The sequence below is a fragment of the Triticum dicoccoides genome, chromosome 5A, assembly GCF_002162155.2.
Source record: "Triticum dicoccoides isolate Atlit2015 ecotype Zavitan chromosome 5A, WEW_v2.0, whole genome shotgun sequence".
Classification (NCBI taxonomy): domain Eukaryota; kingdom Viridiplantae; phylum Streptophyta; class Magnoliopsida; order Poales; family Poaceae; genus Triticum; species Triticum dicoccoides.
The window spans coordinates 490707589-490720582 of record NC_041388.1 but is presented as its reverse complement, the minus strand read 5'-3'; positions in this window follow the sequence as shown (position 1 = coordinate 490720582).

The following is a 12994-nucleotide window of genomic DNA, read 5'->3' as shown; positions in this document are numbered from 1 at the left end:
AACCCTTCTCCCATCTAGAGAGAAGGTCAAGGAAGAAGAAGAAGAAGGGGGGCTCTCTCCCCCTCTCTCCCGGTGGCACAGGAACGCCGCCGGGGCCATCATCGTTTGACGGCGATCTACACCAACACCTCCGTCATCTTCACCAACATCTTCATCACCTTTCCCCATCTATCTACAACAGTCCACTCTCCCGCAACCCGCTGTACCCTCTACTTGAACATGGTGCTTTATGCTTCATATTATTATCCAATGACGTGTTGCCATCCTATGATGTATGAGTAGATTTTCATTGTCCTCTCGGTAATTGGTGAATTTCTATGATCGGTTTAATTTGCTTGTGGTTATGTTGCTATACTTTGGTGCCCATCATATAAGCGCGCGCGTGGATCACACCATAGGGTTAGTTGTATGTTGATAGGACTATGTATTGGAGGGCAAGAGTGATAGAAGCTTCAACCTAGCATAGAAATTGATGCATACGGGATTGAAGGGGGACCAATATATCTTAATGCTATGGTTGGGTTTTACCTTAATGAACGTTAGTAGTTGCGGATGCTTGCTAATAGTTCCAATCATAAGTGCATAGAATTCCAAGTCAGGGATGACATGCTAGCAGTGGCCTCTCCCGCATAAAACTTGCTATCGGTCTAGCAAAGTAGTCAATTGCTTAGGAACAATTTCGCAACTCCTACCACCACTTTTCCACACTCACTATACTAACTTTATTGCTTCTTTACCTAAAACAGCACGTAGTTTTTACTTACATGCTCTTTATATTCTTGCAAACCTATCCCGTTACACCTACAAAGTACTCCTAGTTTTATACTTGTTCTAGGTAAAGCGAATGTCAAGCGTGCGTAGAGTTGTATCGGTGGTCGATAAAACTTGAGGAAATATTTGTTCTACCTTTAGCTCCTCGTTGGGTTTGACACTCTTATTTATCTAAAGAGGCTACAATTAATCCCCTATACTTGTGGGTTATCAAGACCTTTTTCTAGCGCCGTTGCCGAGGAGTTATAACGTGGGGTGAATATTCTCGTGTGTGCTTGTTTGCTTTGTCACTAAGTAGTTTTTATTTTGTGCTCTTTTTTCTATCTTTATTTATGGGTATGAAACGCAAAATACCAAAAAAATTAGTTGTACCTACTACACCAATGGTTGAAGAACCACTCAAAATCTATCACCCTCCTGAAGCTTTTTACTTGGATCATCTTCGATCCCTATGTGCTCGTGCTAAAACCCCAACTAGCTTAGTTGAGGGAAAATCTTTAGATGAGCATGCTTGTTATGTGCGACACCGCTTATCTCAAAAAGTGAAACTTTTACTGGATCAAATTCATCGTTTGCAATGGTATGCTTGGAATTTATGTGAAATATATGATTTTACTTGTTGTTCTAAAGACCCTAAGAAACACCTTCCTTACCAATGTGAGTTTAAGTGATAGTGGAATCGTATCTTCGTATACTAAGGGTGTTTATAATTACTATGATGTTCAACAAATTGAAGAATTTGTCACTTTTAGGGGTACTTGTGAAATTGCTTCTTTTACTGAAAAGTGTGATACTAATCTCTAAAAATCTGAAAATTCAGCCATACTTAAATATTGCTATGATAATTATGCTTCTACTCCTTATATTAAACCATATATTGAGGACTCCTCCCCTGTCCAAGAAGAGACTAATATTTTGCAGGAGTCTATGGAAGAAGAAATTAATGACATTGTGAACTAAATGGATGAAAAAGATGAGGAGGAGAGCGAAGAACAAAAGGAGGAAGAGCAGATTGATCACCCGTTCCCACCATCTAATGAGCGTAACTCTTTAGCCCATACATTCTTTAATTTCCCTTCGAATTTATGGAAGGATGAATGCTATGATGATTGTTATGATCCCGTTGATTCTTTTGAAATATCCCTTTTTGATGATGCTTGCTATGCTTGTGGCCAAGATGCCAATATGAATTATGCTTATGGAGATGAACTTGCTATAGTTCCTTATATTAAACATGAAGTTTTTGCTATTGCACCCACGCATGATAGTCCTATTATCTTTTTGAATTCTCCCGACTACACTATATCGGAGAAGTTTGCCCTTATTAAGGATTATATTGATGGGTTGCATTTTACTACTACACATGATGATTTTGATAGATATAATATGCATGTGCTTGCTGCTCCTACTTGCCATTATTATGAGAGAGGAACTACATCTCCGCCTCTACGTGTTTCCAATATGATAAAATTGCAAGAAATTGTTTATAATATGCATTGGCCTTTACTATGTGTGCATGAATTGTTCTTTTATGACATGCCGATGCATAGGAAGAGATTTAGACTTTGTTGTTGCATGATATATGTTACTTTGTGCTCACTACTAAATCACAAATCATTGTTAATTAAAATTGGCTTTGATATACCTTGGGATCCGGGTGGATCCATTACTTGAGCACTATATGCCTAGCTTAATGGCTTTAATGAAAGCGCTGCCAGGGAGACAACCTGGAAGTTTTAGAGAGTCATTTATTTCTGTTGTGTGCTTTTATAAAGTTTAAAAACAAAAAAATAAAGAGGGGAACCTAAAACTTTTTCAAAAAGAAAAGCGAAAGTAAGAAAGACGAGCATTGTTAAAGTGGGAGCTAGCCTTGAACTTTGTTCATGCCCATGGAAACTTTGTGACCCTTGATTACAGAAACTTTTCAACAAAAATAATTATCCCCTTGTACAAATCCATTGTATCATAAAAATAATGTGCCAAGATTTGCCTTTAGGATGTTTACATTGCTTGTTAGCTGTAGTGCGCGATTTTACATTTTTTACTGGATCCTCAAATGGTTCTGAAACTTTTTTTCACTGTCTTTATATACAATTTTTTTTATTTTCCTAATATTTTCAGAATTTTTGGAGTAACATAAGTATGGTGAATGTTCAGATTACTACAGACTGTCCTATTTAAGACAGATTATGTTTTTGATGCATTGTTTGCTTGTTTTGATAAAACTATCGATTTCTATCAGTGGATTAATCCATGGAAAAGTTATATTACAGTAGCTACAATGCAAAAACAAAATATGAATTGGTTTGCAACAGTACTTAGAGAAGTGATTTTCTTTATTATACTAATGGATCTTACCGAGCTTTCTGTTAAGTTTTGTGTGGATGAAGTGATCAAAGATCGAGGAGGTCTCGATATGAGGAGAAGGAGGAGAGGCAAGAGCTCAAGCTTGGGGATGACCAAGGCACCCCAAGTAAGTATTTAAGGAGACTCGAGCTTCTAAGATTGGGGATGCCCCGGAAGGCGTCCCATCTTGCTTCAACAAGTATCGGTACGTTTTCGTCTTTGTTTCGTTCATGTGATATGTGCAAATCTTGGAGCATCCTTTGCATTTAGTTTTCAATTTTCTTTGATGCACCATGCTGGTATGAGATAGTCCATGGTTGATTTATAGAATGCTCTTTGCACTTCACTTATATCTTTCGAGTATGGCTTTATAGAACGCTTCATGTGCTTCACTTATATCTTTTGAAGATTGGATTGTCTGTTTCCCTACACATAGAAAACCTCCATTTGTAGAATGCTCTTTTGCTTCACTTATATCTGTTAGAGCATTGTAGGATCTAGAAGTAGATGTGTCTAGAGGGGGGGATTAGACACTCAATGCTAAAGTTGCAATTTTTAAGCTTTTTCGGTTTAAGTGGAGTTTAGGCACAATTTAACCATACATAATACATTTCAAGCAAGCATGCAAAGAGTATATGAGCAGCGGAATGTAAAGCATGCAACTTGCAAGAATGTAAGGGAAAGGGTTTGGAGAATTCAAACGCAATTGGAGACACGGATGTTTTTCCCGTGGTTCGGATAGGTGGTGCTATCCTACATCCACGTTGATGGAGACTTCAACCCACGAAGGGTAACGGTTGCGCGAGTCCACAAAGGGCTCCACCCACAAAGGGTCACGGTTGCGTGAGTCCACACAGGGCTCCACCCACGAAGGGTCCACGAAGAAGCAACCACCCACAAAGGGTCCATGAAGAAGCAACCTTGTCTATCCCACCATGGCCATCGCCCACACAGGACTTGCCTCACTAGCGGTAGATCTTCACGAAGTAGGCGATCTCCTTGCCCTTACAAACTCCTTGGTTCAACTCCACAATCTTGTCGGATGCTCCCAAGTGACACCTAGCCAATCTAGGAGACACCACTCTCCAAGAAGTAACAAATGGTGTGTAGGTAATGAACTCCTTACTCTTGTGCTTCAAATGATAGTCTCCCCAACACTCAACTCTCTCTCGTAGGATTTGGATTTGGTGGAAAGAAGATTTGAGTGGAAAGCAACTTGGGAAGGCTAGAGATCAAGATTCATATGATAGGAATGGAATATCTTCGTCTCAACACATGAGTAGGTGGTTCTCTCTCAGAACATATGAGTTGGAATTGTGTATGTGTTCTGATGGCTCTCTCCACAAATGAAGAGGAGGTGGAGGGGTATATATAGCCTCCACACAAAATCCAACCATTACACACAATTTTCCAATCTCGGTGGGACCGAATCAACAAACTCGGTCGGACCGGAAAGGTAAACCTAGTGACCGTTAGAGATTTTCGGTGGGACTGACATGCAACTTGGTAGGACCGATATGGTTAGGGTTTGGGCATAACGTAATCTCGGTGAGACCGATTACACAAACTCGGTGGGACCGAATTTGGTAATTAGCTAACCAGAGAGTTGGTCAGGCAAACTCAGTGGGACCGATTTGCTCTTTCGGTGAGACCGAAAAGTTAGAAAAAGGAAACACTGAATTTACATTGCAATCTCGGTGGGACCGATTCGCTCTTTTGGTGAGACCGAAAAGTTACGAAAGGGAAACAGAGAGTTTGCAACCCCATCTCGGTGAGACCGAGATCCCTATCGGTAGAACTGATTTGCTAGGGTTTGGCAGTGGCTTATGACAAATGAAACTCGGTGGCGCCGAATAGGAAGGATCGGTAGGACCGAGTTTGTCTTAGGGTTTAGGTCATATGTGGAAGTGGGAAAGTAGCTGAGGATTTTGGAGCATATCATTAAGCACATGAAGCAAGAGGCTTATTAAGCAACACCTCATCCCTCCTTGATAGTATTGGCTTTTCCTATGGACTCAATGTGATCTTGGATCACTAAAATATAAAATGAAGAGTCTTGAGCTTGAAGCTTTAGCCAATCCTTTGTCCTTAGCATCTTGAAGGAGTTCCCACAACCTTTAGTCCATGCCACTCCATTGTTGAACTTATCTGAAACATGCTAGATAGAAATGTTAGTCCAACAAGAGATATGTTGTCATCAATTATCAAAACCACCTAGGGAGCACTTGTGCTTTCAATCTCCCCCTTTTTGGTAATTGATGGCAACATACATCAAAGCTTTAGATAAAGATATAAAGAACAGCAAGAAAAGCTTTGGAAGGACATGTAACAAGCATAGGCTCCCCCTACATGTATGCACCCATGTAAATATGAAATAGAGAGGCATGTGAGAGCATAACCATGACAGAGTAGGTAATGTGTTACATGTATCTTGGCCATATGCATCAGAGCAAAACATTATCAAGGAAAGTACCTTCATGCTCATGAGTCCTTCTTGCGAACAGTATGTACATAAGCAAGAACTCCTCATACTCATGATTTTGATGCATATACTTACCTTGTGGTCTTGAGTTGGCTTAGGATGAATTGAACCTGCACAAACAAAGTTAGATAATACAGGTACATCCACTAGCCAGAGCAAACAAAAGAAACCACAAGAATACCAAGACTGGGATGACATGTAGAGAGTGAGTACAAGGTACCACATTGGATTCAACATGTCCCCAAGAATAAAGATATGCAATGAATTTGACTGATTTCGTTCCCTTAGGTGTCTTGCTCCCCCTGAATCTTACATGGGATATTGGGAGAAGATAGGGAACATAAAATCAGAGCTGAAAGATACAAATGAATAGAACTTAATGCAAATACATGTATCTGGGATCCTTGAGACTTTCTCTCCCTGGAAATCTCTCTCTCCCCCTTAACAACATCTGGGATCCTTGAGACTTTCTCTCCCCCTTGAGGTCTCTCTCTCCCCCTTAATACTTTCTCTCTTGTAGGTTTGGTCCTTGAGACTGTTTCTCTCCCTTGATGTGATCTCTCTCTCCTACAAGCTTTGATGTGATCTCTCTCTCCTACAAGCTTTGATGTGATCTCTCTCTCCCCCTTTGAAATCAATTTCCAAGAAGGTTTTTCCTAGAATCCGTCGAATAGGTTTGGTCCTTGAGATTCAGGACAAAGCAGAGGATAAAATTGTGATGCTTGTAGAGGACAAGATTCATTGAGTGGAGCTGGACCAGAAGAAATGTAGAACAAGTGGCAAAGTGTTTTTCTGATTGCAAAGTCGGTGGCACCGAGTGGCATATTTCGGTGGTGCCGAAAAGATTTGGGTGAACCGAAAGTTGCAAGTCGGTGGAACCGAGTTTACACAGAGAAAAACACTTGTCACCTCAGCTCACTAGGCATGTAGGATCTCACAAAGATTTGCAATGAATTACCTGAAGGATTTGCAAGGAATTAAATGCAAAAAATGCAGAACAAAAATAAAGAGAAAAGAGAAGAAACTGAAAGATCTAGATGAAGTTTTTTTTTGAAAAAGAGAAAGAAAATAAACATGCATGAGACAAATGCAATAACACAGAAAAGAACACAAGAGAACTTCATCTAGAGTTGGGCGGTGACATAGTCACCTATGTTAGAGTATATTGACTTAGGAGTCAAGTGAGAACACTTGATCATAGGTCATACTCATCGTTTAAGCTCAAAATGGGGTTACCATTTTTCGTTTAAGCATCTTGATGTATTCACATCTTGTTGAGTTGCTTTGACTCATGTCTTGGAGTAAAGCTTCTCTAAGATGGAATAACATACCTTGGGTGGTGGTGTGGTTCTTGCTCATGAAGTTGAACTTGTGTGGGTGCTCAAGGTTGATGTAGCTCATCAAGAGTTGGGAGCACCACTTGGAGTTTGAGTCCATCTGCCTACATGGGTTAGTTCTTGCAAGGAAAAGCACTTGTGTATCCAAAAATGACAATCATGAAGCTTAACATAGAATTTGTCAAAGGATATGTTTGAATGGTTTTGTGCTTCCTTGTCTTCAACCACTATCGTATAGAGTCTTGGTGATGTAGAGATTGCTCAAGATGTGAGTGAGTCGCAATCTCATGGAATTAGATTCAACCAAGCACCTACATGGGTTAGACAACATGCAAGGTACAAATATATCCAAGACATAAGATAGTTATCATAAGAGATATATCATGGATTAGTCATAAGCTCATGTCTTGCATGTATCCAATGGAGTTTCTACTCCAAGTTCGAAGCATCAATGATGTTCAATTATCCTCTCAACTTGCAAAACACTTTCTCATCAAGTGGTTTAGTGAATATATCCGCTAATTGCTTATCGGTTCGTACATGCTTAAGATTAATGTCACCTTTAGCAACATGATCTCGAATGAAATGATGACGAACTTCAATATGCTTAGTTCGAGAATGTTGTACAGGATTATGACCAATTTTGATAGCACTTTCATTGTCACAAAGCAGTGGAACATGTTTCACATAAATCCCATAATCTTTAAGAGTTTGGGTCATCCAGAGTAATTGAGCACAACATGAACCAGCGGCAATGTATTCCGCTTCGGCGGTGGATAAGGATACCGAGTTTTGTTTCTTGGAAGACCAAGACACAAGAGATCTACCAAGAAATTGACAAGTACCCGAAGTGGACTTTCTATCAACCTTGTCTCCGGCATAATCCGAGTCGGAATAGCCAACAAGATCAAAAGAAGACCTCTTAGGATACCAAATGCCAAAATTTGGTGTATGGATTAAATATCTCACTATCCTTTTCACGGCCTTAAGATGACAATCTTTAGGAGCAGCTTGATATCGTGCACACATGCACACACTTAGCATAATATCGGGACGTGAAGCACATAGGTATAACAATGAACCAATCATAGAGCGATAAACCTTTTGATCAACCGGTTCACCATCTTTGGTCAAATCATTATGTCCACTAGTAGGCATGGGTGTAGACATACCTTTGCATTCTTGCATATTGAACTTCTTGAATAAGTCCTTGGTGTACTTTGTTTGAGAGACAAATGTACCTTCCTTAGTTTGCTTGATTTGCAAACCGAGAAAGAATTTGAGTTCACTCATCATAGACATCTCAAACTTTTCTGACATTAGCTTTCCAAACTTTTCACTAAAGAGAGGGTTAGTTGAACCAAATATGATATCATCGACATAAATTTGGCATACAAATAGTTCTCCATTAACCCTTTTAGTAAAAAGAGTAGAATCAATTTTACCAATTTCAAAACCACTTGTAGTAAGGAACTTGGTCAAGCATTTATACCATGCTCTAGGAGCTTGTTTAAGACCATAAAGAGCCTTGTGAAGTTTGTAAACATGATTTGGTTTCTTAGGATTGATAAAGCCGGGAGGTTGTTTGACATAAACTTCCTCCTCTATTTCACCATTTAGAAAAGCACTTTTAATGTCCATTTGGTACAAGGTGATATTATGGTGATTAGCATAGGCAAGTAAGATGCGAATGGACTCAAGTCTAGCAACGGGAGCATATGTCTCACCATAGTCCATACCTTAGACTTGTGTGTACCCTTGGGCGACGAGACGTGCTTTGTTGCGAACCACTTGTCCATCTTCATCTTGCTTGTTGCGAAATACCCATTTGGTACCAATGATGTTGTGGTTGTTGTCGGGCTTCTCAACCAATGTCCAAACTTGGTTTCTCTCAAAATTGTGTAGTTCTTCATGCATAGCATTTATCCAATCCGGATCTTCCAATGCTTCTTCAACCTTCATAGGTTCAATGCTAGAGATGAATGAATAGTTTTCACAAAAGTTAGCTAAACGAGTTTTTGAGCGAGTGATTCTCCCGGTTTGTATATCATTTAGGATTTGCTCGACGAGATGATCTTTGGCAATTCTTGCTCGAACTCGTGAAAGCTTTTGCTTGGGTATTCGTTGAACATCTTCTTCATCTTGTTCTTCTTCTTGGCCTTCTTTATTGTTGACGTCGTTGTTTTCTGGTCGTGCTGGAGAAGGAGGTTGTTGATGTTCGTCTTGATGTACTTCCTCGTCTTCTTCATCTTGTTGTGTCCCACTTGTGGATGCTTCCGTATCAATTCTTGGTTCACCTTGTCGTGAAGTAGAAGCTTCCACTTGGACGGACGAGGTACTCTCCTTCACCTCCGTTGGACGAACTTTTCCAATGGACAAGTCTTGGATTGCTTATGAAGGGTCTTTGTCTCCTACATCAATTGGCAATTGCTCTACCTGCGAGCCATTAGATTCATCAAACTTCACATCTACCGTCTCTTCAACCTTTCGGGTGAAATTGTTGTAGACACGGTAAGTGTGAGAGTTTGAGCCATAACCAAGTAGAAAACCTTCATGAGATTTAGGAGCAAACTTTGAACGACGATGCTTATCAAGAATGTAGCACTTTGAGCCGAATACTCGAAAATATCCAACTTGGGGTTTGTTACCGGTGAGAAGCTTGTATGCCGTCTTGCCGAGTAGCTTGTGAAGATATAAGCGATTTGTTGCGTGACAAGCTGTCTCAACCGCTTCTGCCCAAAAGTGCTTCGGCGTCTTGTATTCATCAAGCATCGTTCTTGCCATTTCGATGAGCGTCCGGTTCTTCCTCTCAACAACTCCATTTTGTTGAGGTGTGTACGTAGCCGAGAACTCGTGTGAAATCCCTTCTTCGTCAAGAAAGGTGTCCACATTTGCGTTCTTGAACTCCGTTCCGTTGTCACTCCGAACCTTCTTGATCTTCACGTCAAACTGATTTTGGGCCTTCCTAGCGAAGTTTCTGAAGATCTTCTGGACCTGCGACTTGTCATTAAGAAAGAACACCCACGTAAATCTTGAAAAATCATCAACTATAACTAGACCAAAAGAATTTCCACCGAGACTCTTGTAGGCGTTGGGACCAAAAAGATCCATGTGAAGTAGCTCGAGTGGCCTCCTTGTGGTCATGATGTTCTTCACGGGATGTCTTCCTCCAACCTGTTTACCTGCTTGACAAGCACTGTAAAGTCTATCCTTATCAAATATGACATCGTTAACTCCAAGGATATGATTTCCTTTAATAAGCTTGTCAAGGTTTCTCATGCCGACGTGACCTAGTCGTCTATGCCACAACCAACCTTTTCAGGATTTAGCAACAAAGCAAGTTTTAGGTTGTGCCTTTTTAGAGAAATCGACAATGTAAAGATCACCTCTACGCAGACCGGTAAAGACCATTTTATGATTGTCTCGACGAAATACTTGGCAATCTACCTCAGTAAATAGGACATTCAAACCGAAATCAGCAAGTCTAGATACTGAAAGTAAGTTGTAGCCGAGAGATTCAACGAGCATGACATTTTGAATGGAACTATCATGTGAGATGGACACCTTACCAAGGCCAACCACTTTACCCTTTGAATTATCACCAAAGGTGACATATTTTCGAGGGCCATCATTTTCAGCAAGCTCACGAAACATCTCTTCATCTCCGGTCATATGATCAGTACATCCACTATCAAGAACCCATTCTTTTCCTCCTGATTCATATCCCCGAAGATTTGCCACAAGACCAAATGTATCATTGCATCATCAAGATCGAAGTCACTATCATCATCATCATCATCATAGTATCCATGTTCATCATGATCTTGTGACTCAGCATTTCCTAGAGAGGGTAATACATTAGATAAATGATCATCAAAGTGGTCACTTTTATGAATTCTTATAGCTTAGAATATGATATCATTAATGATTCCAACATCTCCTTTAGCATGCTTAAGATTGGTAAGTTCAAATAGACAATTACCAAAACTAGGATCACTAGAGTTCATCTTACTCAAGGCAATAGATTTATGGAGAATTTCATCCAAAGTTTTCAAGGAATGATCGGGAAATCGTTCCTCAAGAAATTTCCATATAGTATAGGCACAGTTTAGAGTAGGCAAACTAGCAATCAAATTTTTGGGCAATCCTCTAATGATGAGCTCAATAGTTCTAAGATTGCGAATCATGTTAATATCTTCATCTAGGGTAGGATGCAAAGTGTCAATATGAGGTGCACAGGGGCTAGCAATATACTTGTTCAAATCATATTGATTGAAGATTACAAGCATCTCATTTTTCCACTCGTGAAAATACTCTCCATCAAGAATAGGCACTCTATGTCTAAGACTCCCTAATGTAGACACATCCATCTTCCTCCAATGGTGATTAAACCAAGGCAATGGAGACCAAAGCTCTGATACCACTTGTAGGATCTAGAAGTAGATGTGTCTAGAGGGGGGGATTAGACACTCAATGCTAAAGTTGCAATTTTTAAGCTTTTTAGGTTTAAGTGGAGTTTAGGCACAATTTCAACATACATAATACATTTCAAGCAAGCATGCAAAGAGTATATGAGCAGCGGAATGTAAAGCATGCAACTTGCAAGAATGTAAGGGAAAGGGTTTGGAATTCAAACGCAATTGGAGACACGGATGTTTTTCCCTTGGTTCGGATAGGTGGTGCTATCCTACATCCACGTTGATGGAGACTTCAACCCACGAAGGGTAACGGTTGCGCGAGTCCACAAAGGGCTCCACCCACAAAGGGTCACGGTTGCGCGAGTCCACACAGGGCTCCACCCACGAAGGGTCCACGAAGAAGCAACCACCCACAAAGGGTCCACGAAGAAGCAACCTTGTCTATCCCACCATGGCCATCGCCCACACAGGACTTGCCTCACTAGCGGTAGATCTTCATGAAGTAGGCGATCTCCTCGCCCTTACAAACTCCTTGGTTCAACTCCACAATCTTGTCGGAGGCTCCCAAGTGACACCTAGCCAATCTAGGAGACACCACTCTCCAAGAAGTAACAAATGGTGTGTAGGTAATGAACTCCTTGCTCTTGTGCTTCAAATGATAGTCTCTCCAACACTCAACTCTCTCTCATAGGATTTGGATTTGGTGGAAAGAAGATTTGAGTGGAAAGCAACTTGGGAAGGCTAGAGATCAAGATTCATATGATAGGAATGGAATATCTTGGTCTCAACACATGAGTAGGTGGTTCTCTCTCAGAACATATGAGTTGGAATTGTGTATGTGTTCTGATGGCTCTCTCCACGAATGAAGAGGAGGTGGAGGGGTATATATAGCCTCCACACAAAATCCAACCATTACACACAGTTTTCCAATCTCGGTGGGACCGAATCAACAAACTCGGTCGGACCAGAAAGGTAAACCTAGTGACCGTTAGAGATTTTCGGTGGGACTGACATGCAACTCGGTAGGACCGATATGGTTAGGGTCTGGGCATAACATAATCTCGGTGAGACCGATTACACAAACTCGGTGGGACCGAATTTGGTAATTAGCTAACCAGAGAGTTGGTCAGGAAAACTCGGTGGGACCGATTTGCTCTTTCGGTGAGACCAAAAAGTTACAAAAAGGAAACACTGAATTTACATTGCAATCTCGGTGGTACCGATTCGCTCTTTTGGTGAGACCGAAAAGTTACAAAAGGGAAACAGAGAGTTTGCAACCCCATCTCGGTGAGACCGAGATCCCTATCGGTAGAACCGATTTGCTAGGGTTTGGCAGTGGCTTATGACAAATGAAACTCGATGGCGCCGGATAGGAAGGATCGGTAGGACCGAGTTTGGCTTAGGGTTTAGGTCATATGTGGAAGTGGGAAAGTAGCTGAGGATTTTGGAGCATATCATTAAGCACATGAAGCAAGAGGCTCATTAAGCAACACCTCATCCCTCCTTGATAGTATTGGCTTTTCCTATGGACTCAATGTGATCTTGGATCACTAAAATATAAAATGAAGAGTCTTGAGCTTGAAGCTTTAGCCAATCCTTTGTCCTTAGCATCTTGAAGGAGTTCCCACAACCTTTAGTCC